This window comes from Heterodontus francisci, chromosome 14, assembly GCF_036365525.1.
Source record: "Heterodontus francisci isolate sHetFra1 chromosome 14, sHetFra1.hap1, whole genome shotgun sequence".
Taxonomy (NCBI): Eukaryota; Metazoa; Chordata; class Chondrichthyes; order Heterodontiformes; family Heterodontidae; genus Heterodontus; species Heterodontus francisci.
The window spans coordinates 5,445,932-5,471,216 of NC_090384.1; positions in this window are offsets into that span (position 1 = coordinate 5,445,932).

A 25,285-nucleotide genomic window follows, 5' to 3' on the forward strand; every position below is an offset into this window, starting at 1 on the left:
GTCTCTCAGTCCCTGTCTCTCAGGGAGCTTTATGTACACTGAGTGGTGTCTCTCAGGGAGATATCTGTACACTGAGTGGTGTCTCTCAGTCCCTCTCTCTCAGGGAGATATCTGTACACTGACTGGTGTCTCTCAGTCCCTGTCTCTCAGGGTGATATCTGTACACTGACTGGTGTCTCTCAGTCCCTGTCTCTCAGGGAGCTTTATGTACACTGAGTGGTGTCTCTCAGGGATATATCTGTACACTGAGTGGTGTCTCTCAGTCCCTCTCTCTCAGGGAGATATCTGTGCACTGAGTGGTGTCTCTCAGTCCCTCTCTCTCAGGGAGATATCTGTACACTGACTGGTGTCTCTCAGTCCCTGTCTCTCAGGGTGATATCTGTACACTGACTGGTGTCTCTCAGTCCCTGTCTCTCAGGGAGATATCTGTACACTGAGTGGTGTCTCTCAGTCACTGTCTCTCAGGGAGATATCTGTACACTGAGTGGTGTCTCTCAGTCCCTCTCTCTCAGGGAGATATCTGTACACTGACTGGTGTCTCTCAGTCCCTGTTTCTCAGGGAGATATCTATACACTGAGTGGTGTCTCTCAGTCCCTGTCTCTCAGGGAGATATCTGTACACTGACTGGTGTCTCTCAGTCCCTCACTCTCAGGGAGATATCTGTACGCTGACTAGTGTCTCTCAGTCCCTCTCTCTCAGGGAGATATCTGTACACTGAGCGGTGTCTCTCAGTCCCTCTCTCTCAGGGAGATATCTGTACACTGACTGGTGTCTCTCAGTCCCTGTCTCTCAGGGAGATATATGTACACTGACTGGTGTCTCTCAGTCCCTCTCTCAGGGAGATATCTGTACACTGACTGGTGTCTCTCAGTCCCTGTCTCTCAGGGAGATATATGTACACTGACTGGTGTCTCTCAGTCCTTGTCTCTCAGGGAGATATCTGTACACTGAGTGGTGTCTCTCAGTCCCTCTCTCTCAGGGAGATATCTGTACACTGAGTGGTGTCTCTCAGTCCCTCTCTCTCAGGGAGATATCTGTACACTGACTGGTGTCTCTCAGTCCTTGTCTCTCAGGGAGATATCTGTACACTGAGTGGTGTCTCTCAGTCCCTCTCTCTCAGGGAGATATCTGTACACTGAGTGGTGTCTCTCAGTCCCTCTCTCTCAGGGAGATATCTGTACACTGAGTGGTGTCTCTCAGTCCCTCTCTCTCAGGGAGATATCTGTACACTGAATGGTGTCTCTCAGTCCCTCTCTCTCAGGGAGATATCTGTACTCTGACTGGTGTCTCTCAGTCCCTGTCTCTCAGGGAGATAACTGTACACTGAGTGGTGTCTCTCAGTCCCTCTCTCTCAGGGAGATATCTGTACACTGAGTGGTGTCTCTCAGTTCCTGTCTCTCAGGGAGATATCTGTACACTGAATGGTGTCTCTCAGTCCCTCTCTCTCAGGGAGATATCTGTACTCTGACTGGTGTCTCTCAGTCCCTGTCTCTCAGGGAGATATCTGTACACTGAGTGGTGTCTCTCAGTCCCTCTCTCTCAGGGAGATATCTGTACACTGACTGGTGTCTCTCAGTCCCTCTCTCTCAGGGAGGTATCTGTACACTGAATGGTGTCTCTCAGTCCCTGTCTCTCAGGGAGATATCTGTACACTGACTGGTGTCTCTCAGTCCCTGTCTCTCAGGAAGCTTTATGTACACTGAGTGGTGTCGCTCAGGGAGATATCTGTACACTGAGTGGTGTCTCTCAGTCCCTCTCTCTCAGGGAGATATCTGTACACTGACTGGTGTCTCTCAGTCCCTGTCTCTCAGGGTGATATCTGGACACTGACTGGTGTCTCTCAGTCCCTGTCTCTCAGGGAGCTTTATGTACACTGAGTGGTGTCTCTCAGGGAGATATCTGTACACTGAGTGGTGTCTCTCAGCCCCTCTCTCTCAGGGAGATATCTGTGCACTGAGTGGTGTCTCTCAGTCCCTCTCTCTCAGGGAGATATCTGTACACTGACTGGTGTCTCTCAGTCCCTGTCTCTGAGGGTGATATCTGTACACTGACTGGTGTCTCTCAGTCCCTGTCTCTCAGGGAGATATCTGTACACTGAGTGGTGTCTCTCAGTCCCTGTCTCTCAGGGAGATATCTGTACACTGAGTGGTGTCTCTCAGTCCCTGTCTCTCAGGGAGATATCTGTACACTGACTGGTGTCTCTCAGTCCCTCTCTCTCAGGGAGATATCTGTACGCTGACTAGTGTCTCTCAGTCCCTCTCTCTCAGGGAGATATCTGTACACTGAGCGGTGTCTATCAGTCCCTCTCTCTCAGGGAGATATCTGTACACTGACTGGTGTCTCTCAGTCCCTGTCTCTCAGGGAGATATATGTACACTGACTGGTGTCTCTCAGTCCCTCTCTCAGGGAGATATCTGTACACTGACTGGTGTCTCTCAGTCCCTGTCTCTCAGGGAGATATATGTACACTGACTGGTGTCTCTCAGTCCTTGTCTCTCAGGGAGATATCTGTACACTGAGTGGTGTCTCTCAGTCCCTCTCTCTCAGGGAGATATCTGTACACTGAGTGGTGTCTCTCAGTTCCTGTCTCTCAGGGAGATATCTGTACACTGAATGGTGTCTCTCAGTCCCTCTCTCTCAGGGAGATATCTGTGCACTGAGTGGTGTCTCTCAGTCCCTCTCTCTCAGGGAGATATCTGTGCACTGAGTGGTGTCTCTCAGTCCCTCTCTCTCAGGGAGATATCTGTACACTGACTGGTGTCTCTCAGTCCCTGTCTCTCAGGGTGATATCTGTACACTGAGTGGTGTCTCTCAGTCGCTCTCTCTCAGGGAGATATCTGTACTCTGACTGGTGTCTCTCAGTCCCTGTCTCTCAGGGAGATATCTGTACACTGAGTGGTGTCTCTCAGTCCCAGTCTCTCAGGGAGATATATGTGCACTGACTGGTGTCTCTCAGTCCCTCTCTCTCAGGGAGATATCTGTACACTGAGTGGTGTCTCACAGTCCCACTCTCTCAGGGAGATATCTGTACACTGACTGGTGTCTCTCAGTCCCTCTCTCTCAGGGAGATATCTGTACACTGACTGGTGTCTCTCAGTCCCAGTCTCTCAGGGAGATATCTGTACACTGACTGGTGTCTCTCAGTCCCTCTCTCTCAGGGAGATATCTGTACACTGACTGGTGTCTCTCAGTCCCTGTCTCTCAGGGAGATATCTGTACACTGACTGGTGTCTCTCAGTCCCTCTCTCTCAGGGAGATATCTGTACTCTGACTGGTGTCTCTCAGTCCCTGTCTCTGAGGGAGATATCTGCACACTGAGTGATGTCTCTCAGTTGCTCTCTCTCAGGGAGATATCTGTACACTGACTGGTGTCTCTCAGTCCCTGTCTCTCAGGGAGCTTTATGTACACTGAGTGGTGTCTCTCAGGGAGATATCTGTACACTGACTGGTGTCTCTCAGTCCCTGTCTCTCAGGGAGCTTTATGTACACTGAGTGGTGTCTCTCAGGGAGATATCTGTACACTGACTGGTGTCTCTCAGTCCCTGTCTCTCATCGAGATATATGTACACTGACTGGTGTCTCTCAGTCCCTGTCTCTCAGGGAGCTTTATGTACACTGAGTTGTGTCTCTCAGGGAGATATCTGTACACTGACTGGTGTCTCTCAGTCCCTGTCTCTCAGGGAGCTTTATGTACACTGAGTGGTGTCTCTCAGTCCCTCTCTCTCAGGGAGATATCTGTACACTGAGTGGTGTCTCTCAGTCCCTGTCTCTCAGGGAGATATATGTACACTGACAGGTGTCTCTCAGTCCCTCTCTCAGGGAGGTATCTGTACACTGAGTGGTGTCTCTCAGTCCCTGTCTCTCAGGGAGATATATGTACACTGACTGGTGTCTCTCAGTCCTTGTCTCTCAGGGAGATATCTGTACACTGAGTGGTGTCTCTCAGTCCCTCTCTCTCAGGGAGATATCTGTACACTGAGTGGTGTCTCTCAGTTCCTGTCTCTCAGGGAGATATCTGTGCACTGAATGGTGTCTCTCAGTCCCTCTCTCTCAGGGAGATATCTGTACACTGAGTGGTGTCTCTCAGTCCCTCTCTCTCAGGGAGATATCTGTACACTGACTGGTGTCTCTCAGTCCCTCTCTCTCAGGGAGGTATCTGTACACTGAGTGGTGTCTCTCAGTCCCTGTCTCTCAGGGAGAAATCTGTACACTGACTGGTGTCTCACAGTCCCTCTCTCTCAGGGAGATATCTGTACACTGAGTGGTGTCTCACAGCCCCTGTCTCTCAGGGAGTTATCTGTACACTGACTGGTGTCTCTCAGTCCCTCTCTCTCAGGGAGGTATCTGTACACTGAGTGGTGTCTCTCAGTCCCTGTCTCTCAGGGAGATATCTGTACACTGACTGGTGTCTCTCAGTCCCTGTCTCTCAGGGAGATATCTGTACACTGAGTGGTGTCTCTCAGTCCCTCTCTCTCAGGGAGATATCTGTACACTGACTGGTGTCTCTCAGTCCCTGTCTCTCAGGGAGCTTTATGTACACTGAGTGGTGTCTCTCAGGGAGATATCTGTACACTGAGTGGTGTCTCTCAGTCCCTCTCTCTCAGGGAGATATCTGTGCACTGAGTGGTGTCTCTCAGTCCCTCTCTCTCAGGGAGATATCTGTACACTGACTGGTGTCTCTCAGTCCCTGTCTCTCAGGGTGATATCTGTACACTGAGTGGTGTCTCTCAGTCCCTCTCTCTCAGGGAGATATCTGTACTCTGACTGGTGTCTCTCAGTCCCTGTCTCTCAGGGAGATATCTGTACACTGAGTGGTGTCTCTCAGTCCCTGTCTCTCAGTGAGATATATGTACACTGACTGGTGTCTCTCAGTCCCTCTCTCTCAAGGAGATATCTGTACACTGAGTGGTGTCTCACAGTCCCTCTCTCTCAGGGAGATATCTGTACACTGACTGGTGTCTCTCAGTCCCTCTCTCTCAGGGAGATATCTGTACACTGACTGGTGTCTCTCAGTCCCAGTCTCTCAGGGAGATATCTGTACACTGACTGGTGTCTCTCAGTCCCTCTCCCTCAGGGAGATATCTGTACACTGACTGGTGTCTCTCAGTCCCTGTCTCTCAGGGAGATATCTGCACACTGACTGGTGTCTCTCAGTCCCTCTCTCTCAGGGAGATATCTGTACTCTGACTGGTGTCTCTCAGTCCCTGTCTCTGAGGGAGATATCTGCACACTGAGTGGTGTCTCTCAGTTGCTCTCTCTCAGGGAGATATCTGTACACTGACTGGTGTCTCTCAGTCCCTCTCTCTCAGGGAGATATCTGTACACTGAGAGTTGTGTCTCAGTCCCTCTCTCTCAGGGAGATATCTGTACACTGAGTGGTGTCACTCAGTCCCTGTCTCTCAGGGAGATATATGTACACTGACTGGTGTCTCTCAGTCCCTCTCTCTCAGGGAGATATCTGTGCACTGACTGGTGTCTCTCAGTCCCTCCCTCTCTGGGAGATATCTGTACACTGAGTGGTGTCTCACAGCCCCTGTCTCTCAGGGAGATATCTGTACACTGACTTGTGTCTCTCAGACCCTGTCTGTCAGTGAGATATCTATACACTGAGTGGTGTCTCTCAGTCCCTCTCTCTCAGGGAGATATCTGTACACTGACTGGTGTCTCACAGTCCCTCTCTCTCAGGGAGACATCTGTACGCTGACTGGTGTCTCTCAACCCCTGTCTCTCAGGGAGCTTTATGTACACTGAGTGGTGTCTCTCAGGGAGATATCTGTACACTGACTGGTGTCTCTCAGTCCCTGTCTCTCAGGGAGCATAATGTACACTGAGTGGTGTCTCTCAGTCCATCTCTCTCAGGGAGATATCTGTACACTGACTGGTGTCTCTCAGTCCCTGTCTCTCAGGGAGATATCTGTACACTGAGTGGTGTCTCTCAGTCCCTGTCTCTCAGGGAGATATCTGTACACTGACTAGTGTCTCTCAATCCCTGTCTCTCAGGGAGCTTTATGTACACTGAGTGGTGTCTCTCAGGGAGATATCTGTACACTGACTGGTGTCTCTCAGTCCCTGTCTCTCAGGGAGCTTTATGTACACTGAGTGGTGTCTCTCAGTCCCTGTCTCTCAGGGAGATATCTGTACACTGAGTGGTGTCTCTCAGTCCCTGTCTCTCAGGGAGATATATGTACACTGACAGGTGTCTCTCAGTCCCTCTCTCAGGGAGGTATCTGTACACTGAGTGGTGTCTCTCAGTCCCTGTCTCTCAGGGAGATATCTGTACACTGAGTTGTGTCTCTCAGTCCCTGTCTCTCAGGGAGATATATGTACACTGACTGGTGTCTCTCAGCCCGCTCTCTCAGGGAGATATCTGGACACTGAGTGGTGTCTCACAGTCCCTCTCTCTCAGGGAGATATCTGTACACTGACTGGTGTCTCTCAGTCCCTCTCTCTCAGGGAGATATCTGTACACTGACTGGTGTCTCTCAGTCCCAGTCTCTCAGGGAGATATCTGTACACTGACTGGTGTCTCTCAGTCCCTCTCTCTCAGGGAGATATCTGTATACTGACTGGTGTCTCTCAGGGAGATATCTGTACACTGACTGGTGTCTCTCAGTCACTCTCTCTCAGGGAGATATCTGTACTCTGACTGGTGTCTCACAGTCCCTGTCTCTGAGGGAGATATCTGTACACTGAGTGGTGTCTCTCAGTAGCTCTCTCTCAGGGAGATATCTGTACACTGACTGGTGTCTCTCAGTCCCTCTCTCTCAGGGAGATATCTGTACACTGAGTGGTGTCTCTCAGTCCCTCTCTCTCAGGGAGATATCTGTACACTGAGTGGTGTCTCTCCGTCCCTGTCTCTCAGGGAGATATATGTACACTGACATGGTGTCTCTCGGTCCCTCTCTCTCAGGGAGATATCTGTACACTGACTGGTGTCTCTCAGTCCCTCCCTCTCAGGGAGATATCTGTACACTGAGTGGTGTCTCACAGCCCCTGTCTCTCAGGGAGATATCTGTACACTGACTGGTGTCTCTCAGTCCCTGTCTGTCAGGGAGATATCTATACACTTAGTGGTGTCTCTCAGTCCCTCTCTCTCAGGGAGATATCTGTACACTGACTGGTGTCTCACAGTCCCTCTCTCTCAGGGAGACATCTGTACGCTGACTGGTGTCTCCCAGTGTCTGTCTCTCAGGGAGCTTTATGTACACTGAATGGTGTCTCTCAGGGAGATATCTGTACACTGACTGGTGTCTCTCAGTCCCTGTCTCTCAGGGAGATATCTGTACACTGAGTGGTGTCTCTCAGTCCCTCTCTCTCAGGGAGATATCTGTACACTGACTGGTGTCTCTCAGTCCCTGTCTCTCAGGGAGATATCTGTACACTGAGTGGTGTCTCTCAGTCCCTGTCTCTCAGGGAGATATCTGGACACTGACTGGTGTCTCTCAGTCCCTGTCTCTCAGGGAGCTTTATGTACACTGAGTGGTGTCTCTCAGGGAGATATCTGTACACTGACTGGTGTCTCTCAGTCCCTGTCTCTCAGGGAGATATATGTACACTGACTGGTTTCTCTCAGTCCTTGTCTCTCAGGGAGATATCTGTACACTGAGTGGTGTCTCTCAGTCCCTCTCTCTCAGGGAGATATCTGTACAGAGTGGTGTCTCTCAGTTCCTGTCTCTCAGGGAGATATCTGTACACTGAATGGTGTCTCTCAGTCCCTCTCTCTCAGGGAGATATCTGTACACTGAGTGGTGTCTCTCAGTCCCTCTCTCTCAGGGAGATATCTGTACACTGACTGGTGTCTCTCAGTCCCTCTCTCTCAGGGAGGTATCTGTACACTGAGTGGTGTCTCTCAGTCCCTGTCTCTCAGGGAGATATCTGTACACTGACTGGTGTCTCTCAGTCCCTCTCTCTCAGGGAGATATCTGTACACTGAGTGGTGTCTCACAGCCCCTGTCTCTCAGGGAGTTATCTGTACACTGACTGGTGTCTCTCAGTCCCTGTCTGTCAGGGAGATATCTATACACTGAGTGGTGTCTCTCAGTCCCTCTCTCTCAGGGAGATATCTGTACACTGACTGGTGTCTCTCAGTCCCTGTCTCTCAGGGAGCTTTATGTACACTGAGTGGTGTCTCTCAGGGAGATATCTGTACACTGACTGGTGTCTCTCAGTCCCTGTCTCTCAGGGAGCTTTATGTACACTGAGTGGTGTCTCTCAGTCCCTCTCTCTCAGGGAGATATCTGTACACTGACTGGTTTCTCTCAGTCCCTGTCTCTCAGGGAGATATCTGTACACTGAGTGGTGTCTCTCAGTCCCTGTCTCTCAGGGAGATATCTGCACACTGACTGGTGTCTCTCAGTCCCTGTCTCTCAGGGAGCTTTATGTACACTGAGTGGTGTCTCTCAGGGAGATATCTGTACACTGACTGGTGTCTCTCAGTCCCTGTCTCTCAGGGAGCTTTATGTACACTGAGTGGTGTCTCTCAGTCCCTGTCTCTCAGGGAGATATCTGTACACTGAGTGGTGTCTCTCAGTCCCTGTCTCTCAGGGAGATATATGTACACTGACTGGTGTCTCTCAGTCCCTGTCTCTCAGGGAGGTATCTGTACACTGAGTGGTGTCTCTCAGTCCCTGTCTCTCAGGGAGATATATGTACACTGACTGGTGTCTCTCAGTCCTTGTCTCTCAGGGAGATATCTGTACACTGAGTGGTGTCTCTCAGTCCCTGTCTCTCAGGGTGATATCTGTACACTGACTGGTGTCTCTCAGTCCCTCTCTCTCAGGGAGATATCTGTTCACTGAGTGGTGTCTCACAGTCCCTCTCTCTCAGGGAGATATCTGTACACTGACTGGTGTCTCTCAGTCCCTCTCTCTCAGGGAGATATCTGTACACTGACTGGTGTCTCTCAGTCCCAGTCTCTCAGGGAGATATCTGTACACTGACTGGTGTCTCTCAGTCCCTGTCTCTCAGGGAGATATCTGTACACTGACTGGTGTCTCTCAGTCCCTCTCTCTCAGGGAGATATCTGTACACTGAGTGGTGTCTCTCAGTCCCTGTCTCTCAGGGAGATATATGTACACTGACTGATGTCTCTCAGTCCCTCTCTCTCAGGGAGATATCTGTACACTGACTGGTGTCTCTCAGTCCCTCCCTCTCAGGGAGATATCTGTACACTGAGTGGTGTCTCACAGCCCCTGTCTCTCAGGGAGATATCTGTACACTGACTGGTGTCTCTCAGTCCCTGTCTGTCAGGGAGATAACTATACACTGAGTGGTGTCTCTCAGTCCCTCTCTCTCAGGGAGATATCTGTACACTGACTGGTGTCTCACAGTCCTTCTCTCTCAGGGAGACATCTGTACGCTGACTGGTGTCTCTCAGTCCCTGTCTCTCAGGGAGCTTTATGTACACTGAGTGGTGTCTCTCAGGGAGATATCTGTACACTGACTGGTGTCTCTCAGTCCCTGTCTCTCAGGGAGCTTTATGTACACTGAGTGGTGTCTCTCAGTCCCTCTCTCTCAGGGAGATATCTGTACACTGACTGGTGTCTCTCAGTCCCTGTCTCTCAGGGAGATATCTGTACACTGAGTGGTGTCTCTCTGTCCCTGTCTCTCAGGGAGATATCTGGACATTGACTGGTGTCTCTCAGTCCCTGTCTCTCAGGGAGCTTTATGTACACTGAGTGGTGTCTCTCAGGGAGATATCTGTACACTGACTGGTGTCTCTCAGTCCCTGTCTCTCAGGGAGCTTTATGTACACTGAGTGGTGTCTCTCAGTCCTTGTCTCTCAGGGAGATATCTGTACACTGAGTGGTGTCTCTCAGTCCCTCTCTCTCAGGGAGATATCTGTACACTGAGTGGTGTCTCTCAGTTCCTGTCTCTCAGGGAGATATCTGTACACTGAATGGTGTCTCTCAGTCCCTCTCTCTCAGGGAGATATCTGTACACTGAGTGGTGTCTCTCAGTCCCTCTCTCTCAGGGAGATATCTGTACACTGACTGGTGTCTCTCAGTCCCTCTCTCTCAGGGAGGTATCTGTACACTGAGTGGTGTCTCTCAGTCCCTGTCTCTCAGGGAGAAATCTGTACACTGACTGGTGTCTCTCAGTCCCTCTCTCTCAGGGAGATATCTGTACACTGAGTGGTGTCTCACAGCCCCTGTCTCTCAGGGAGTTATCTGTACACTGACTGGTGTCTCTCAGTCCCTGTCTCTCAGGGAGATATCTGTACACTGAGTGGTGTCTCTCAGTTGCTTTCTCTCAGGGAGATATCTGTGCACTGACTGGTGTCTCTCAGTCCCTCTCTCTCAGGGAGATATCTGTACACTGAGTGGTGTCTCTCAGTCCCTCTCTCTCAGGGAGATATCTGTAAACTGAGTGGTGCCTCTCAGTCCCTGTCTCTCAGGGAGATATCTGTACACTGACTGGTGTCTCTCAGTCCCTCTCTCTCAGGGAGATATCTGTACACTGACTGGTGTCTCTCAGTCCCTCCCTCTCAGGGAGATATCTGTACACTGAGTGGTGTCTCACAGCCCCTGTCTCTCAGGGAGATATCTGTACACTGACTGGTGTCTCTCAGTCCCTGTCTGTCAGGGAGATATCTATACACTGAGTGGTGTCTCTCAGTCCCTCTCTCTCAGGGAGATATCTGGACACTGACTGGTGTCTCACAGTCCCTCTCTCTCAGGGAGACATCTATACACTGACTGGTGTCTCTCAGTCCCTGTCTCTCAGGGAGATATCTGTACACTGAGTGGTGTCTCACAGTCCCTCTCTCTCAGGGAGATATCTGTACACTGACTGGTGTCTCACAGTCCCTCTCTCTCAGGTAGATATCTGTACACGGACTGGTGTCTCTCAGTCCCTGTCTCTCAGGGAGATATCTGTAAACTGAGTGGTGTCTCTCAGTCCCTCTCTCGCAGGGAGATATCTGTACACTGACTGGTGTCTCTCAGTCCCTGTCTCTCAGGGAGATATCTATGCACTGAGTGGTGTCTCTCAGTCCCTGTCTCTCAGGGAGATATCTGTACACTGACTGGTGTCTCTCAGTCCCTCTCTCTCAGGGAGATATCTGTACGCTGACTGGTGTCTCTCAGTCCCTCTCTCTCAGGGAGATATCTGTACACTGAGCGGTGTCTCTCAGTCCCTCTCTCTCAGGGAGATATCTGTACACTGACTGGTGTCTCTCAGTCCCTGTCTCTCAGGGAGATATATGTACACTGACTGGTGTCTCTCAGTCCCTCTCTCTCAGGGAGATATCTGTACACTGAGTGGTGTCTCACAGTCCCTCTCTCTCAGGGAGATATCTGTACACTGACTGGTGTCTCTCAGTCCCTCTCTCTCAGGGAGATATCTGTACAGTGACTGGTGTCTCTCAGTCCCTGTCTCTCAGGGAGATATCTGTACACTGACTGGTGTCTCTCAGTCCCTCTCTCTCAGGGAGATATCTGTACACTGACTGGTGTCTCTCAGTCCCTGTCTCTCAGGGAGATATCTGTACACTGACTGGTGTCTCTCAGTCCCTCTCTCTCAGGGAGATATCTGTACTCTGACTGGTGTCTCTCAGTCCCTGTCTCTGAGGGAGATATCTGTACACTGAGTGGTATCTCTCAGTTGCTCTCTCTCAGGGAGATATCTGTACACTGACTGGTGTCTCTCAGTCCCTGTCTCTCAGGGAGATATCTGTACACTGAGTGGTGTCTCTCAGTCCCTGTCTCTCAGGGAGATATATGTACACTGACTGGTGTCTCTCAGTCCCTCTCTCTCAGGGAGATATCTGTACACTGACTGGTGTCTCTCAGTCCCTCCCTCTCAGGGAGATATCTGTACACTAAGTGGTGTCTCACAGCCCCTGTCTCTCAGGGAGATATCTGTACACTGAGTGGTGTCACTCAGTCCCTCTCTCTCAGGGAGATATCTATACACTGACTGGTGTCTCTCAGTCCCTGTCTCTCAGGGAGATATCTGTACACTGAGTGGTGTCTCACAGTCCCTCTCTCTCAGGGAGATATCTGTACACTGACTGGTGTCTCTCAGTCCCTGTCTCTCAGGGAGCTTTATGTACACTGAGTGGTGTCTCTCAGTCCCTCTCTCTCAGGGAGATATCTGTACACTGACTGGTTTCTCTCAGTCCCTGTCTCTCAGGGAGATATCTGTACACTGAGTGGTGTCTCTCAGTCCCTGTCTCTCAGGGAGATATCTGCACACTGACTGGTGTCTCTCAGTCCCTGTCTCTCAGGGAGCTTTATGTACACTGAGTGGTGTCTCTCAGGGAGATATCTGTACACTGACTGGTGTCTCTCAGTCCCTGTCTCTCAGGGAGCTTTATGTACACTGAGTGGTGTCTCTCAGTCCCTGTCTCTCAGGGAGATATCTGTACACTGAGTGGTGTCTCTCAGTCCCTGTCTCTCAGGGAGATATATGTACACTGACTGGTGTCTCTCAGTCCCTGTCTCTCAGGGAGGTATCTGTACACTGAGTGGTGTCTCTCAGTCCCTGTCTCTCAGGGAGATATATGTACACTGACTGGTGTCTCTCAGTCCTTGTCTCTCAGGGAGATATCTGTACACTGAGTGCTGTCTCTCAGTCCCTCTCTCTCAGGGAGATATCTGTACACTGACTGGTGTCTCTCAGTCCCTGTCTCTCAGGGTGATATCTGTACACTGACTGGTGTCTCTCAGTCCCTCTCTCTCAGGGAGATATCTGTTCACTGAGTGGTGTCTCACAGTCCCTCTCTCTCAGGGAGATATCTGTACACTGACTGGTGTCTCTCAGTCCCTCTCTCTCAGGGAGATATCTGTACACTGACTGGTGTCTCTCAGTCCCAGTCTCTCAGGGAGATATCTGTACACTGACTGGTGTCTCTCAGTCCCTGTCTCTCAGGGAGATATCTGTACACTGACTGGTGTCTCTCAGTCCCTCTCTCTCAGGGAGATATCTGTACACTGAGTGGTGTCTCTCAGTCCCTGTCTCTCAGGGAGATATATGTACACTGACTGATGTCTCTCAGTCCCTCTCTCTCAGGGAGATATCTGTACACTGACTGGTGTCTCTCAGTCCCTCCCTCTCAGGGAGATATCTGTACACTGAGTGGTGTCTCACAGCCCCTGTCTCTCAGGGAGATATCTGTACACTGACTGGTGTCTCTCAGTCCCTGTCTGTCAGGGAGATAACTATACACTGAGTGGTGTCTCTCAGTCCCTCTCTCTCAGGGAGATATCTGTACACTGACTGGTGTCTCACAGTCCTTCTCTCTCAGGGAGACATCTGTACGCTGACTGGTGTCTCTCAGTCCCTGTCTCTCAGGGAGCTTTATGTACACTGAGTGGTGTCTCTCAGGGAGATATCTGTACACTGACTGGTGTCTCTCAGTCCCTGTCTCTCAGGGAGCTTTATGTACACTGAGTGGTGTCTCTCAGTCCCTCTCTCTCAGGGAGATATCTGTACACTGACTGGTGTCTCTCAGTCCCTGTCTCTCAGGGAGATATCTGTACACTGAGTGGTGTCTCTCTGTCCCTGTCTCTCAGGGAGATATCTGGACATTGACTGGTGTCTCTCAGTCCCTGTCTCTCAGGGAGCTTTATGTACACTGAGTGGTGTCTCTCAGGGAGATATCTGTACACTGACTGGTGTCTCTCAGTCCCTGTCTCTCAGGGAGCTTTATGTACACTGAGTGGTGTCTCTCAGTCCTTGTCTCTCAGGGAGATATCTGTACACTGAGTGGTGTCTCTCAGTCCCTCTCTCTCAGGGAGATATCTGTACACTGAGTGGTGTCTCTCAGTTCCTGTCTCTCAGGGAGATATCTGTACACTGAATGGTGTCTCTCAGTCCCTCTCTCTCAGGGAGATATCTGTACACTGAGTGGTGTCTCTCAGTCCCTCTCTCTCAGGGAGATATCTGTACACTGACTGGTGTCTCTCAGTCCCTCTCTCTCAGGGAGGTATCTGTACACTGAGTGGTGTCTCTCAGTCCCTGTCTCTCAGGGAGAAATCTGTACACTGACTGGTGTCTCTCAGTCCCTCTCTCTCAGGGAGATATCTGTACACTGAGTGGTGTCTCACAGCCCCTGTCTCTCAGGGAGTTATCTGTACACTGACTGGTGTCTCTCAGTCCCTGTCTCTCAGGGAGATATCTGTACACTGAGTGGTGTCTCTCAGTTGCTTTCTCTCAGGGAGATATCTGTGCACTGACTGGTGTCTCTCAGTCCCTCTCTCTCAGGGAGATATCTGTACACTGAGTGGTGTCTCTCAGTCCCTCTCTCTCAGGGAGATATCTGTAAACTGAGTGGTGCCTCTCAGTCCCTGTCTCTCAGGGAGATATCTGTACACTGACTGGTGTCTCTCAGTCCCTCTCTCTCAGGGAGATATCTGTACACTGACTGGTGTCTCTCAGTCCCTCCCTCTCAGGGAGATATCTGTACACTGAGTGGTGTCTCACAGCCCCTGTCTCTCAGGGAGATATCTGTACACTGACTGGTGTCTCTCAGTCCCTGTCTGTCAGGGAGATATCTATACACTGAGTGGTGTCTCTCAGTCCCTCTCTCTCAGGGAGATATCTGGACACTGACTGGTGTCTCACAGTCCCTCTCTCTCAGGGAGACATCTATACACTGACTGGTGTCTCTCAGTCCCTGTCTCTCAGGGAGATATCTGTACACTGAGTGGTGTCTCACAGTCCCTCTCTCTCAGGGAGATATCTGTACACTGACTGGTGTCTCACAGTCCCTCTCTCTCAGGGAGATATCTGTACACGGACTGGTGTCTCTCAGTCCCTGTCTCTCAGGGAGATATCTGTACACTGAGTGGTGTCTCTCAGTCCCTCTCTCGCAGGGAGATATCTGTACACTGACTGGTGTCTCTCAGTCCCTGTCTCTCAGGGAGATATCTATACACTGAGTGGTGTCTCTCAGTCCCTGTCTCTCAGGGAGATATCTGTACACTGACTGGTGTCTCTCAGTCCCTCTCTCTCAGGGAGATATCGGTACGCTGACTGGTGTCTCTCAGTCCCTCTCTCTCAGGGAGATATCTGTACACTGAGCGGTGTCTCTCAGTCCCTCTCTCTCAGGGAGATATCTGTACACTGACTGGTGTCTCTCAGTCCCTGTCTCTCAGGGAGATATATGTACACTGACTGGTGTCTCTCAGTCCCTCTCTCTCAGGGAGATATCTGTACACTGAGTGGTGTCTCACAGTCCCTCTCTCTCAGGGAGATATCTGTACACTGACTGGTGTCTCTCAGTCCCTCTCTCTCAGGGAGATATCTGTACAGTGACTGGTGTCTCTCAGTCCCTGTCTCTCAGGGAGATATCTGTACACTGACTGGTGTCTCTCAGTCCCTCTCTCTCAGGGAGATATCTGTACACTGACTGGTGTCTCTCAGTCCCTGTCTCTCAGGGAGATATCTGTACACTGACTGGTGTCTCTCAGTCCCTCTCTCTCAGGGAGATATCTGTACTCTGACTGGTGTCTCTCAGTCCCTGTCTCTGAGGGAGATATCTGTACACTGAGTGGTATCTCTCAGTTGCTCTCTCTCAGGGAGATATCTGTACACTGACTGGTGTCTCTCAGTCCCTGTCTCTCAGGGAGATATCTGTACACTGAGTGGTGTCTCTCAGTCCCTGTCTCTCAGGGAGATATATGTACACTGACTGGTGTCTCTCAGTCCCTCTCTCTCAGGGAGATATCTGTACACTGACTGGTGTCTCTCAGTCCCTCCCTCTCAGGGAGATATCTGTACACTAAGTGGTGTCTCACAGCCCCTGTCTCTCAGGGAGATATCTGTACACTGAGTGGTGTCACTCAGTCCCTCTCTCTCAGGGAGATATCTATACACTGACTGGTGTCTCTCAGTCCCTGTCTCTCAGGGAGATATCTGTACACTGAGTGGTGTCTCACAGTCCCTCTCTCTCAGGGAGATATCTGTACACGGACTGGTGTCTCTCAGTCCCTGTCTCTCAGGGAGATATCTGTACACTGAGTGGTGTCTCTCAGTTCCTCTCTCTCAGGGAGATATCTGTACACTGACTGGTGTCTCTCAGTCCCTGTCTCTCAGGGAGATATCTATACACTGAGTGGTGTCTCTCAGTCCCTGTCTCTCAGGGAGATATCTGTACACTGACTGGTGTCTCTCAGTCCCTCTCTCTCAGGGAGATATCTGTACGCTGACTGGTGTCTCTCAGTCCCTCTCACTCAGGGAGATATCTGTACACTGAGCGGTGTCTCTCAGTCCCTCTCTCTCAGGGAGATATCTGTACACTGACTGGTGTCTCTCAGTCCCTGTCTCTCAGGGAGATATATGTACACTGACTGGTGTCTCTCAGTCCCTCTCTCTCAAGGGAGATATCTGTACACTGACTGGTGTCTCTCAGTCCCTCCCTCTCAGGGAGATATCTGTACACTGAGTGGTGTCTCTCAGTCCCTGTCTCTCAGGGAGATATCTGTAAACTGAGTGGTGTCTATCAGTCCCTGTCTCTCAGGGAGATATATGTACACTGACTGGTGTCTCTCAGTCCCTCTCTCTCAGGGAGATATCTGTACACTGAGTGGTGTCTCACAGCCCCTGTCTCTCAGGGAGATATCTGTACACTGACTGGTGTCTCTCAGTCCCTGTCTGTCAGGGAGATATCTATACAGAGTGGTGTCTCTCAGTCCCTGTCTCTCAGGGAGATATCTGTACACTGAGTGGTGTCTCACAGTCCCTCTCTCTCAGGGAGACATCTGTACACTGACTGGTGTCTCTCAGTCCCTGTCTCTCAGGGAGATATCTGTACACTGAGTGGTGTCTCTCAGTCCCTCTCTATCAGGGAGATATCTGTACACTGACTGGTGTCTCTCAGTCCCTGTCTCTCATGGCGATATCTGTACACTGAGTGGTGTCTCACAGTCCCTCTCTCTCAGGGAGATATCTGTACACTGACTGGTGTCTCTCAGTCCCTCTCTCTCAGGGAGATATATGTACACTGAGTGGTGTCTCTCAGTCCCTCTCTCTCAGGGAGATATCTGTTCACTGACTGGTGTCTCTCAGTCCCCGTCTCTCAGGGAGATATCTATACACTGAGTGGTGTCTCTCAGTCCCTGTCTCTCAGGGAGATATCTGTACACTGATTGGTGTCTCACAGTCCCTCTCTCTCAGGGAGATATCTGTACGCTGCCTAGTGTCTCTCAGTCCCTCTCTCTCAGGGAGATATCTGTACACTGAGCGGTGTCTCTCAGTCCCTCTCTCTCAGGGAGATATCTGTACACTGACTGGTGTCTCTCAGTCCCTGTCTCTCAGGGAGATATATGTACACTGACTGGTGTCTCTCAGTCCCTCTCTCAGGGAGGTATCTGTACACTGAGTGGTGTCTCTCAGTCCCTGTCTCTCAGGGAGATATATGTACACTGACTGGTGTCTCTCAGTCCTTGTCTCTCAGGGAGATATCTGTACACTGAGTGGTGTCTCTCAGTCCCTCTCTCTCAGGGAGATATCTGTACACTGAGTGGTGTCTCTCAGTTCCTGTCTCTCAGGGAGATATCTGTACACTGAATGGTGTCTCTCAGTCCCTCTCTCTCAGGGAGATATCTGTACTCTGACTGGTGTCTCTCAGTCCCTGTCTCTCAGGGAGATATCTGTACACTGAGCGGTGTCTCTCAGTCCCTCTCTCTCAGGGAGATATCTGTACACTGACTGGTGTCTCTCAGTCCCTGTCTCTCAGGGAGATATATGTACACTGACTGGTGTCTCTCAGTCCCTCTCTCAGGGAGGTATCTGTACACTGAGTGGTGTCTCTCAGTCCCTGTCTCTCAGGGAGATATATGTACACTGACTGGTGTCTCTCAGTCGTTGTCTCTCAGGGAGATATCTGTACACTGAGTGGTGTCTCTCAGTCCCTCTCTCTCAGGGAGATATCTGTACACTGAGTGGTGTCTCTCAGTTCCTGTCTCTCAGGGAGATATCTGTACACTGAATGGTGTCTCTCAGTCCCTCTCTCTCAGGGAGATATCTGTACTCTGACTGGTGTCTCTCAGTCCCTGTCTCTCAGGGAGATATCTGTACACTGAGTGGTGTCTCTCAGTCCCTCTCTCTCAGGGAGATATCTGCACACTGACTGGTGTCTCTCAGTCCCTCTCTCTCAGGGAGATATCTGTACACTGAGTGGTGTCTCACAGCCCCTGTCTCTCAGGGAGATATCTGTACACTGACTGGTGTCTCTCAGTCCCTGTCTGTCAGGGAGATATCTATACAGAGTGGTGTCTCTCAGTCCCTGTCTCTCAGGGAGATATCTGTACACTGAGTGGTGTCTCACAGTCCCTCTCTCTCAGGGAGACATCTGTACACTGACTGGTGTCTCTCAGTCCCTGTCTCTCAGGGAGATATCTGTACACTGAGTGGTGTCTCTCAGTCCCTCTCTCTCAGGGAGATATCTGTACACTGACTGGTGTCTCTCAGTCCCTGTCTCTCAGGGCGATATCTGTACACTGAGTGGTGTCTCACAGTCCCTCTCTCTCAGGGAGATATCTGTACACTGACTGGTGTCTCTCAGTCCCTCTCTCTCAGGGAGATATATGTACACTGAGTGGTGTCTCTCAGTCCCTCTCTCTCAGGCAGATATCTGTTCACTGACTGGTGTCTCTCAGTCCCCGTCTCTCAGGGAGATATCTATACACTGAGTGGTGTCTCTCAGTCCCTGTCTCTCAGGGAGATATCTGTACACTGATTGGTGTCTCTCAGTCCCTCTCTCTCAGGGAGATATCTGTACGCTGCCTAGTGTCTCTCAGTCCCTCTCTCTCAGGGAGATATCTGTACACTGAGCGGTGTCTCTCAGTCCCTCTCTCTCAGGGAGATATCTGTACACTGACTGGTGTCTCTCAGTCCCTGTCTCTCAGGGAGATATATGTACACTGACTGGTGTCTCTCAGTCCCTCTCTCAGGGAGGTATCTGTACACTGAGTGGTGTCTCTCAGTCCCTGTCTCTCAGGGAGATATATGTACACTGACTGGTGTCTCTCAGTCCTTGTCTCTCAGGGAGATATCTGTACACTGAGTGGTGTCTCTCAGTCCCTCTCTCTCAGGGAGATATCTGTACACTGAGTGGTGTCTCTCAGTTCCTGTCTCTCAGGGAGATATCTGTACACTGAATGGTGTCTCTCAGTCCCTCTCTCTCAGGGAGATATCTGTACTCTGACTGGTGTCTCTCAGTCCCTGTCTCTCAGGGAGATATCTGTACACTGAGTGGTGTCTCTCAGTCCCTCTCTCTCAGGGAGATATCTGCACACTGACTGGTGTCTCTCAGTCCCTCTCTCTCAGGGAGATATCTGTACACTGAGTGGTGTCTCACAGCCCCTGTCTCTCAGGGAGATATCTGTACACTGACTGGTGTCTCTCAGTCCCTGTCTGTCAGGGAGATATCTATACAGAGTGGTCTCTCTCAGTCCCTGTCTCTCAGGGAGATATCTGTACACTGAGTGGTGTCTCACAGTCCCTCTCTCTCAGGGAGACATCTGTACAATGACTGGTGTCTCTCAGTCCCTGTCTCTCAGGGAGATATCTGTACACTGAGTGGTGTCTCTCAGTCCCTCTCTCTCAGGGAGATATCTGTACACTGACTGGTGTCTCTCAGTCCCTGTCTCTCAGGGCGATATCTGTACACTGAGTGGTGTCTCACAGTCCCTCTCTCTCAGGGAGATATCTGTACACTGACTGGTGTCTCTCAGTCCCTCTCTCTCAGGGAGATATATGTACACTGAGTGGTGTCTCTCAGTCCCTCTCTCTCAGGGAGATATCTGTTCACTGACTGGTGTCTCTCAGTCCCCGTCTCTCAGGGAGATATCTATACACTGAGTGGTGTCTCTCAGTCCCTGTCTCTCAGGGAGATATCTGTACACTGATTGGTGTCTCTCAGTCCCTCTCTCTCAGGGAGATATCTGTACGCTGCCTAGTGTCTCTCAGTCCCTCTCTCTCAGGGAGATATCTGTACACTGAGCGGTGTCTCTCAGTCCCTCTCTCTCAGGGAGATATCTGTACACTGACTGGTGTCTCTCAGTCCCTGTCTCTCAGGGAGATATATGTACACTGACTGGTGTCTCTCAGTCCCTCTCTCAGGGAGGTATCTGTACACTGAGTGGTGTCTCTCAGTCCCTGTCTCTCAGGGAGATATATGTACACTGACTGGTGTCTCTCAGTCCTTGTCTCTCAGGGAGATATCTGTACACTGAGTGGTGTCTCTCAGTCCCTCTCTCTCAGGGAGATATCTGTACACTGAGTGGTGTCTCTCAGTTCCTGTCTCTCAGGGAGATATCTGTACACTGAATGGTGTCTCTCAGTCCCTCTCTCTCAGGGAGATATCTGTACTCTGACTGGTGTCTCTCAGTCCCTGTCTCTCAGGGAGATATCTGTACACTGAGTGGTGTCTCTCAGTCCCTCTCTCTCAGGGAGATATCTGCACACTGACTGGTGTCTCTCAGTCCCTCTCTCTCAGGGAGGTATCTGTACACTGAGTGGTGTCTCTCAGTCCCTGTCTCTCAGGGAGATATCTGTACACTGACTGGTGTCTCTCAGTCCCTGTCTCTCAGGGAGCTTTATGTATACTGAGTGGTGTCTCTCAGGGAGTTATCTGTACACTGAGTGGTGTCTCTCAGTCCCTTTCTCTCAGGGGGATATCTGTGCAATGAGTGGTGTCTCACATTCCCTCTCTCTCAGGGAGATATCTGTACACTGACTGGTGTCTCTCAGTCCCTGTCTCTCAGGGTGATATCTGTCCACTGAGTGGTGTCTCTCAGTCCCTCTCTCTCAGGGAGATATCTGTACTCTGACTGGTGTCTCTCAGTCACTGTCTCTCAGGGAGATATCTGTACACTGAGTGGTGTCTCTCAGTCCCTGTATCTCAGGGAGATATATGTACACTGACTGGTGTCTCTCAGTCCCTCTCTCTCAGGGAGATATCTGTACACTGAGTGGTGCCTCACAGTCCCTCTCTCTCAGGGAGATATCTGTACACTGACTGGTGTCTCTCAGTCCCTCTCTCTCAGGGAGATATCTGTACACTGAGTGGTGTCTCTCAGTCCCTGTCTCTCAGGGAGATATATGTACACTGACTGGTGTCTCTCAGTCCCTCTCTCTCAGGGAGATATCTGTAAACTGACTGGTGTCTCTCAGTCCCTCCCTCTCAGGGAGATATCTGTACACTGAGTGGTGTCTCACAGCCCCTGTCTCTCAGGGAGATATCCGTACACTGACTGGTGTCTCTCAGTCCCTGTCTGTCAGCAAGATATCTATACACTGACTGGTGTCTCTCAGTCCCTCTCTCTCAGGGAGATATCTGTACACTGAGTGGTGTCTCACAGCCCCTGTCTCTCAGGGAGATATCTGTACACTGACTGGTGTCTCTCAGTCCCTGTCTGTCAGGGAGATATCTATACAGAGTGGTGTCTCTCAGTCCCTGTCTCTCAGGGAGATATCTGTACACTGAGTGGTGTCTCACAGTCCCTCTCTCTCAGGGAGACATCTGTACACTGACTGGTGTCTCTCAGTCCCTGTCTCTCAGGGAGATATCTGTACACTGAGTGGTGTCTCTCAGTCCCTCTCTCTCAGGGAGATATCTGTACACTGACTGGTGTCTCTCAGTCCCTGTCTCTCAGGGCGATATCTGCACACTGAGTGGTGTCTCACAGTCCCTCTCTCTCAGGGAGATATCTGTACACTGACTGGTGTCTCTCAGTCCCTCTCTCTCAGGGAGATATATGTACACTGAGTGGTGTCTCTCAGTCCCTCTCTCTCAGGGAGATATCTGTTCACTGACTGGTGTCTCTCAGTCCCTGTCTCTCAGGGAGATATCTATACACTGAGTGGTGTCTCTCAGTCCCTGTCTCTCAGGGAGATAACTGTACACTGATTGGTGTCTCTCAGTCCCTCTCTCTCAGGGAGATATCTGTTCGCTGCCTAGTGTCTCTCAGTCCCTCTCTCTCAGGGAGATATCTGTACACTGAGCGGTGTCTCTCAGTCCCTCTCTCTCAGGGAGATATCTGTACACTGACTGGTGTCTCTCAGTCCCTGTCTCTCAGGGAGATATATGTACACTGAGTGGTGTCTCTCAGTCCCTCTCTCAGGGAGGTATCTGTACACTGAGTGGTGTCTCTCAGTCCCTGTCTCTCAGGGAGATATATGTAAACTGACTGGTGTCTCTCAGTCCTTGTCTCTCAGGGAGATATCTGTACACTGAGTGGTGTCTCTCAGTCCCTCTCTCTCAGGGAGATATCTGTAAACTGACTGGTGTCTCTCAGTCCCTCCCTCTCAGGGAGATATCTGTACACTGAGTGGTGTCTCACAGCCCCTGTCTCTCAGGGAGATATCCGACAACTGACTGGTGTCTCTCAGTCCCTGTCTGTCAGCAAGATATCTATACACTGAGTGGTGTCTCTCAGTCCCTCTCTCTCAGGGAGATATCTATACACTGACTGGTGTCTCTCAGTCCCTGTCTCTCAGGGAGCTTTATGTACACTGAGTGGTGTCTCTCAGGGAGATATCTGTACACTGACTGGTGTCTCTCAGTCCCTGTCTCTCAGGGAGCTTTATGTACACTGAGTGGTGTCTCTCAGTCCCTGTCTCTCAGCCAGATATCTGTACACTGAGTGGTGTCTCTCAGTCCCTCTCTCTCAGGGAGATATCTGTACACTGAGTGGCGTCTCTCAGTCCCTGTCTCTGAGGGAGATATCTGTACACTGAGTGGTGTCTCTCAGTTGCTCTCTCTCAGGGAGATATCTGTATGACTGGTGTCTCTCAGTCCCTCTCTCTCAGGGAGATATCTGTACACTGAGTGGTGTCTCTCAGTCTCTCTCTCTCAGGGAGATATCTGTACACTGAGTGGTGTCTCTCAGTCCCTGTCTCTCAGGGAGATATATGTACACTGACTGGTGTCTCTCAGTCCCTCTCTCTCAGGGAGATATCTGTACACTGACTGGTGTCTCTCAGTCCCTCTCTCTCAGGGAGATATCTGTACACTGAGTGGTGTCTCACAGCCCCTGTCTCTCAGGGAGATATCTGTACACTGAGTGGTGTCTCACAGTCCCTCTCTCTCAGGGAGACATCTGTACACTGACTGGTGTCTCTCAGTCCCTGTCTCTCAGGGAGATATCTGTACACTGAGTGGTGTCTCACAGTCCCTCTCTCTCAGGGAGACATCTGTACACTGACTGGTGTCTCTCAGTCCCTGTCTGTCAGGGAGATATCTGTACACTGAGTGGTGTCTCTCAGTTCCTGTCTCTCAGGGAGATATCTGTACACTGAATGGTGTCTCTCAGTCCTTGTCTCTCAGGGAGATATCTGTACACTGAGTGGTGTCTCTCAGTCCCTCTCTCTCAGGGAGATATCTGTACACTGAGTGGTGTCTCTCAGTTCCTGTCTCTCAGGGAGATATCTGTACACTGAATGGTGTCTCTCAGTCCCTCTCTCTCAGGGAGATATCTGTACTCTGACTGGTGTCTCTCAGTCCCTGTCTCTCAGGGAGATATCTGTACACTGAGTGGTGTCTCTCAGTCCCTCTCTCTCAGGGAGATATCTGCACACTGACTGGTGTCTCTCAGTCCCTCTCTCTCAGGGAGGTATCTGTACACTGAGTGGTGTCTCTCAGTCCCTGTCTCTCAGGGAGATATCTGTACACTGACTGGTGTCTCTCAGTCCCTGTCTCTCAGGGAGCTTTATGTATACTGAGTGGTGTCTCTCAGGGAGTTATCTGTACACTGAGTGGTGTCTCTCAGTCCCTTTCTCTCAGGGGGATATCTGTGCAATGAGTGGTGTCTCACATTCCCTCTCTCTCAGGGAGATATCTGTACACTGACTGGTGTCTCTCAGTCCCTGTCTCTCAGGGTGATATCTGTCCACTGAGTGGTGTCTCTCAGTCCCTCTCTCTCAGGGAGATATCTGTACTCTGACTGGTGTCTCTCAGTCCCTGTCTCTCAGGGAGATATCTGTACACTGAGTGGTGTCTCTCAGTCCCTGTATCTCAGGGAGATATATGTACACTGACTGGTGTCTCTCAGTCCCTCTCTCTCAGGGAGATATCTGTACACTGAGTGGTGTCTCACAGTCCCTCTCTCTCAGGGAGATATCTGTACACTGACTGGTGTCTCTCAGTCCCTCTCTCTCAGGGAGATATCTGTACACTGAGTGGTGTCTCTCAGTCCCTGTCTCTCAGGGAGATATATGTACACTGACTGGTGTCTCTCAGTCCCTCTCTCTCAGGGAGATATCTGTAAACTGACTGGTGTCTCTCAGTCCCTCCCTCTCAGGGAGATATCTGTACACTGAGTGGTGTCTCACAGCCCCTGTCTCTCAGGGAGATATCCGTACACTGACTGGTGTCTCTCAGTCCCTGTCTGTCAGCAAGATATCTATACACTGACTGGTGTCTCTCAGTCCCTCTCTCTCAGGGAGATATCTGTACACTGAGTGGTGTCTCACAGCCCCTGTCTCTCAGGGAGATATCTGTACACTGACTGGTGTCTCTCAGTCCCTGTCTGTCAGGGAGATATCTATACAGAGTGGTGTCTCTCAGTCCCTGTCTCTCAGGGAGATATCTGTACACTGAGTGGTGTCTCACAGTTCCTCTCTCTCAGGGAGACATCTGTACACTGACTGGTGTCTCTCAGTCCCTGTCGCTCAGGGAGATATCTGTACACTGAGTGGTGTCTCTCAGTCCCTCTCTCTCAGGGAGATATCTGTACACTGACTGGTGTCTCTCAGTCCCTGTCTCTCAGGGCGATATCTGTACACTGAGTTTTGTCTCACAGTCCCTCTCTCTCAGGGAGATATCTGTACACTGACTGGTGTCTCTCAGTCCCTCTCTCTCAGGGAGATATATGTACACTGAGTGGTGTCTCTCAGTCCCTCTCTCTCAGGGAGATATCTGTTCATTGACTGGTGTCTCTCAGTCCCTGTCTCTCAGGGAGATATCTATACACTGAGTGGTGTCTCTCAGTCCCTGTCTCTCAGGGAGATATCTGTACACTGATTGGTGTCTCTCAGTCCCTCTCTCTCAGGGAGATATCTGTTCGCTGCCTAGTGTCTCTCAGTCCCTCTCTCTCAGGGAGATATCTGTACACTGAGCGGTGTCTCTCAGTCCCTCTCTCTCAGGGAGATATCTGTACACTGACTGGTGTCTCTCAGTCCCTGTCTCTCAGGGAGATATATGTACACTGACTGGTGTCTCTCAGTCCCTCTCTCAGGGAGGTATCTGTACACTGAGTGGTGTCTCTCAGTCCCTGTCTCTCAGGGAGATATATGTACACTGACTGGTGTCTCTCAGTCCTTGTCTCTCAGGGA